This window comes from Chelonoidis abingdonii, chromosome 7 (genome assembly GCF_003597395.2).
Source record: "Chelonoidis abingdonii isolate Lonesome George chromosome 7, CheloAbing_2.0, whole genome shotgun sequence".
Classification (NCBI taxonomy): domain Eukaryota; kingdom Metazoa; phylum Chordata; order Testudines; family Testudinidae; genus Chelonoidis; species Chelonoidis abingdonii.
Genome location: NC_133775.1, coordinates 106,688,897 through 106,694,896, shown reverse-complemented (window position 1 = coordinate 106,694,896; position 6,000 = coordinate 106,688,897). Strand labels below are relative to the sequence as shown.

General features: G+C 38.8%; 1 protein-coding gene across 2 annotated transcripts in view; it reads right to left on the bottom strand.

Annotated features, from left to right (window-relative positions):
- Positions 1-6,000, bottom strand: part of GRIA1 (glutamate ionotropic receptor AMPA type subunit 1) — a 169,916-nt gene that overhangs the window by 15,526 nt on the left and 148,390 nt on the right. The gene's annotated exons all lie outside the window — the stretch shown is intronic.

The following is a 6,000-nucleotide window of genomic DNA, read 5'->3' as shown; positions in this document are numbered from 1 at the left end:
CTGACCTTCTGGGTATCTCAGGCCATAGAACTTCCCCAAAATAATTCCTAGAGCAGATCTTTTAGAAAAACATCCAGTCTTGATTTAAAAATGGTCAGTGATAGAGAATCCACCATGATCCTTGGTAAATTGTTCCAATGGTTGATTACCTTCACTGTTAACGTGAATTATACCTTATTTCCAGTCTGAATTTGCCCAGCTTAAACTTCCAGCCATTGGATTGTGTTAGACCTTTGTCTGCTAGACTGAAGAGCTCATTATTAAATATTTGTTCTCCTTGCAGGTACTTAAAACTGATATCAAGTCACCCATAATCATCTCTTTGTTGAGCTAGATAGATTGAGTCCTTGCCTCTGTCACTATCAGGCAGGATTTCTAATTCTTTGACGATTCTCATGGCTCTGCTCTGAACCCTTTCCAGTTTATCATCATTCTTCTTGAACTGTGGACACCAGAACTGGATGCATTATCCCAGCAGCAGTCACTCTAGTGCCAAATACAGGAGTAAAATAACCTCTCTGCTCCTACTTGAGAGTCCCCTGTTTACGCATCCCAGGGTCACATTACCTCTTTTGGCCATAGAGTCATATTGGGAGCAGATTTTCCAACATGAACCCCAAATCTTTTTCAGAGTCACTGGTTCCCAGGACAGAGTCCCTGATCCTGAAAGCATGGCTTGCATTCTTTGTTCCTAGATGGATATATTTACATTTAGCCATGTTAAAATGCATATTGTTTGCTTGTGCTCATTTTACCAAGTGATCCAGATCACTCTGAATCAGTGACCTGATCTCTTCATTATTTACCAGTCCCCCAATTTTTGTGTCATCTGCAAACTTGATCAGTGACAATTTTATGTTTTCTTCCAGGTCACCGATAAAATCCCTTTGAGGCCCACTGGAAACAGACCGGCTCGATGGCATCTCCTGGTTTATAGTTACAGTTTGAGACTTATCAGTTAGCCAGTTTTGAATTTAATGTGTGCAGTGGTAATTTTGTACCATTTTAATTTTTTGACTCTGATGGACTCTGTACAGCAAATGCTGAAAAGCCGGTAAAATATCTGAGTTCTCTGGTGAAAGGTGTCTGGTGATTCACTCTACTTGTGTAAGTGAGGGCATGTCTATGCTGCCCAAAACCTCCCAGAGAAACTCCAGATGTGTTCTTAACTCGGAATAGTTAACTCAGGTTAAAATAGCAGGTGAAGACACAGCAACTTGGCTAAAGCCTATAGGGCAGCCTGGGGTTGAATTCAAGCTGCTAACCTGAGTTAAAAGCTAAGTTGCCATGTTTCCATTGCTCTTTTAACCTGAGTTAAAGTTAAGAACACACCTTTTTGTTTTTGCAGGGTAGAGCTACCCTAAGCTATAAGTTAAAGGCAGTGACAGTGACTATACATGGTACGCTGTATGCAAAAGTAATGAATAATCAAGTAACACACATGATTATTTCTGTCTTCTAAAGCAGAATGGAAGTTAATTAGCACAGCAATCTCTGATGAACCATTTGTAGAAGATGTAGCTATCGGATGATCTGAAAGAGTATGTAATTCCTATACAGGCATTAACACAGTAAATCCTCTGTAGAGCCCCTGAACGCAAAAATCACTCAGATGATATTTTGTGCCATATGTTATACATTTTATTTATTTTTTTCCTAAGAGGTTTCATTTAAAGTAATTGGTTCTCTCTCCAGTTCACAAGGAGTATAGGAAGCCTCCAATATTTCACAGTGACAGGGTCCTTGAGGAAAGATTTATCTGCTTGCTACTTATTTTCTCTGAAATGTGTCATTTTAGGTGGACTTTTGACAGGGAACATTTTTATTAGTTTATGGGATTTGGAAACGCTGACACACACATTTCTAGTGCCTCTGGAGAACTTTGCTGAAAGGCCAGGAAGCCAATTCCAAAAACAATAGCAGTCCTATTCTTAAAATATTGCTGTTTCTTTTTAAAATGTGAATTAGAGACTCATATTGTGGGTGTTTTTTCATTGACTTTAATCTATTTTGGACAATGTGGCTTTGCATTATTGTTTTGTTTCCCAAAGCACCAAATTTACCCATTCAATACTGAATGATGACCAAAGCCAGGTTAATCTGGGGGAGCTGAGGGAGGGGAGCGCTCTTCCACTAACCCCCGGCAGCCCAACATATCTGACACTAAGTTCATGGATGGGGAGGGAGATGTGCATGTGATACAGGATGAAGGTTGTGTGTCTAGGTTTCCAACCCTGCTCCCATTAAAGTCAAGGTCAAAACGCCTACTAACTTCAGTGGGAGAAGGAGCAGGCACTCAATTTCACTTTTACCACCGAAAAAGGACATTTTATCTGTTCTCTTATGGCTTCCATGCAGAAATAAAGAAGGAAAAGATTAAATCTGATCTAAAATTCAATCACCTAGCCCTCAAAACACATAAAGCAAAGGAATCATCTTTGGATGAAAGAAAAAAGGGCTATAATGCCTGATAGCTAGGATTTCATAAGAGATGAAATCATTATTATGGAGAGAATTTAAATATTACCAAACATACTGACTCAAGTGCTTTCAGATATTAAACTTAGAAGAAATGTGGACTATGATGCAAGTCAGAACCGATGGTTGATGTGTAAATATGATGTTGGAGATTCTCATTTCTTACACTAGGGACTGGCTGGTAAGCAAATCTCCCTTTTACCTCTAATGAATGTTTACAAATATGTCTCGGTGTAGTGGAGTGCAGATGAATAACCTGAGCTTTTAAATGATTTTAGTCACTGGTTAAATATTATTAAATAGTTTAAGCTGATATCAGTCCAGCTCTTTGCAGTGTATTAAAATGTCTTTCTGTACCAAAGAGCTGTGTTTCAGCAAAGAGTCCCTTTACTTTGTATAAAGATGTTGGCATAATGTAGTGATGACTCAGACCTCATGTCTTTAGGAACGTATAACATCCACAGTGGCAGTGGTTTGTATGTCCTAGATGTGGTTGCTACTTTATATGTTTTTAAGTTATTAACGCAAACTGGAAATACAGTAGTATTATGAATTTTCTTTTTTTGGGTTAAACTAAAATGACTTTTCTCATTTTTTGCCATGACAAATAAACAGCTTTAATTATTGATAGCATACATGATATGCCCATAGTATCTCGGGAAACAACAAGAAAACTTCCTTCTGGTGAAGCAGATCTTGTTCCCATTGAAGCCAATGGTGAAACTCCTGTTGACTTGAAAGGAAACAAGATCAGGGCCCTTAAATTCCCTGAGCCAGTGAGTAGGATTTGTTCCCTGAGTGTCTGAGTGTCACCTTGCTCAGTGCATTCTGTTCCTATGGCGAAGACAGACATCATATGATGACTGTAAAGAAAATACCAAAAACTTGACAAATAAAACAGCAATGAAACAAAACAAACATAATGGGACAGAAAATTGACAGCACCTGTTTCAAAGAAACACCAGCGGGTCGAATGGAAAATCAAGCATTCCTCCTTTGCTGTTAGACTGATTTGGGACTTGGTTCCACATGCAGTTAACAGAGGTTATGATGCAAAAAAGAAGTGGCAGAAATGCTGTATTCTCCTACCCAGCAAGGAGATATACGGATTAGCAGGATTGAGCTGATTCTTTTGCATTCCCCTCTTGTAGTTTTGCTGGTGGGTTGTTTTTTGTTGTTGTTCTTGTTGTTAAAAGCATTATTAATGGCTTCCTTACATCCTGAACATTGCAGGACAGACTGTTTTTTGCACATTAGTTCTGCCTCTTAATTTCCATATTTGCAAGATGGAAAATAAATATCGGCGAGAATATGCTGGCAAAAGCCCTGAAGTTGTGATAGCGCATAAACATTAGTTTGGAGAGACCCAAAGAATTTCCTAGCCTGGACAACATGTTAATAGAAAGATTGTCTTAAGAACCACCTGCTCTCCATTCACAAACTAACCACATCTCTCGGGGCAGCTAAAGCACTTGCTGACATGGAAAAGTAATATCAGGAAAGTATTGATTGCATTTTGAAAGTTGAAAAGTGTAATAGCTAGAAACCATGGCCCTGGTTCAATGCCAATTGATGACAGTGGGATCAGGCCCCATACAACCAACCAGATCTTCAATAGAAAATGGTCTGCAAGGTGCTAGTGACCTAGAACCCCAGTTTAAAATCCTCCCAGTTTATAGTCAGTGAACAAGTATCAGTCACTATTAAGGGTCCATTTATAAAGAGTTATTTATTGATCAATAGATGTTTTAGTAAATGATTAATCAATTGCAATGGAGTCCCATAGGTCAATAGATTGCTTATCTCCATGGCTTATCACCGTCTTTAATGCATTCTCTGATATGCTTTTAACCATCTGCTACACATACTACCCGTGTCTGCGACATGCTTATAAACACCTCGTGATCATTAAAAAACCCTTTATAAATGGAACCTTAACTGAAAGTGTGACCCAAACAGGGATACAGTTTTGCAGACTGTGGGCAGGAGAGTAAGATTTTGTGACAATTACTGTAGATCGTATTAGGATTCATAGCATTTTGGAAAGAAAGTGACATCCCAATACCAGTTGCAAGGCCAATAAAAGAATAAGGAAGCTGTTCAGGATGCACCCGAGTTGATGAAATCCTGAAGTTTGATGGGACACAGGTGGACCTGAGACCACCAGGCTTTTAAAATCCTTTTCTATCATCTAGTTCTTTTGCATTCTGTTCTGACAAAGGGTGGAGCTGTCAGAGGCATTCTAATCACTTGAAGCTTATTTTACTTTCCATCAGGATAGATCCTGAGTGCCTCACTCAGTTTTCACTTGGCAAAACTCCCATTGAAGTCAGTGGCACCTCAGGATTTGGTCCATTATGTTTAATGCCTCACTGAGTTTTGAAAGTGAAAATTATTCCCTACCTATGTACATTGCTTTCCTACACCTCTCCATCAGGTTTTCCTTTTGCTTGGCTTTTTTATCTTAAAAATAGCAGTAATGTTAAGTCTAGTCCTTCCTTGAGTTTTGATGGAGAACTGATTGGAGCTGGGAGCTGGCTCTGTCCTTAACTGAAGGGGGGACAGGGTTGAATCCATGAGTGAGATCTTATCTATGCTTTAGATTAACCCCTGTTCAACCATCACAAGCCAGCAACTAGCATAGCTGCTTGGTGCTAACTCCAACTGTAGATACACGGAAAACCATGATTTGCACCGGTTCAGGTTTCTCTCTGCTTGAAAGCAGGATAAGTTTAAATGGTACAAATCACAGCTTGTCTTACCTCGACATGGCGGTTTGCTACAGCACAGCTACACCAATTACTGGCCAGCAATGGCTACCTCTCAATACAGACAAGGCCAAGGATTGTCTTTCCTTCCAAGTGTCAATGAAATAAATTGAACAGTATTTTAAACAGTCTGAAGAAAAGACAATCACTTCTATCCTCCTTTAATGAGGTTTCTTTCTTTCTTTCTTTCTTTTTCTTTTTAAGTTTTCTGATTCACAAACCTACTAGACTTCCAGCTGTCCATAGATTCTTTCAGGACAGAAAAGGCCTGCATTTCTAATGTTAAAAAAGGCAGGAAGAAAAACCTCTTTAATTAAAACAATATCCCCAAAAGCAAAACAAAAACAACCCCCTCTTTCCCTACATGCTAGAGATACAAAAGCACTTATACTGGTGCATAGACTTACGTAACAAAATGTAAGCACTCATATGAAAATGTTGCTTCCATAATAATCTTCTTCCCATATTCTTTTGTATTTGTAAAGATTGAGACTTGGAGCCTTTTAAGGATTTTGATTAAAAAAAAAAAAAAGCCTTCAAAAATATCCATGATGGTATTTTGTTACTGGCCTTTGGCAATTGCTGTTTTGGGTTCACAAATGTGGGGCTTGTACCTCCTGGAAGATGTCAAGAGCCCTAAACTCAGCATCTGCAGCATTGAACTCTTGTAATTAATTATTGTTTTTAGCAAGGATGAGAATGCTTCATTTTTCATATTGTCCTCATGTGTTGGCATTTCTTTTCACACACACAC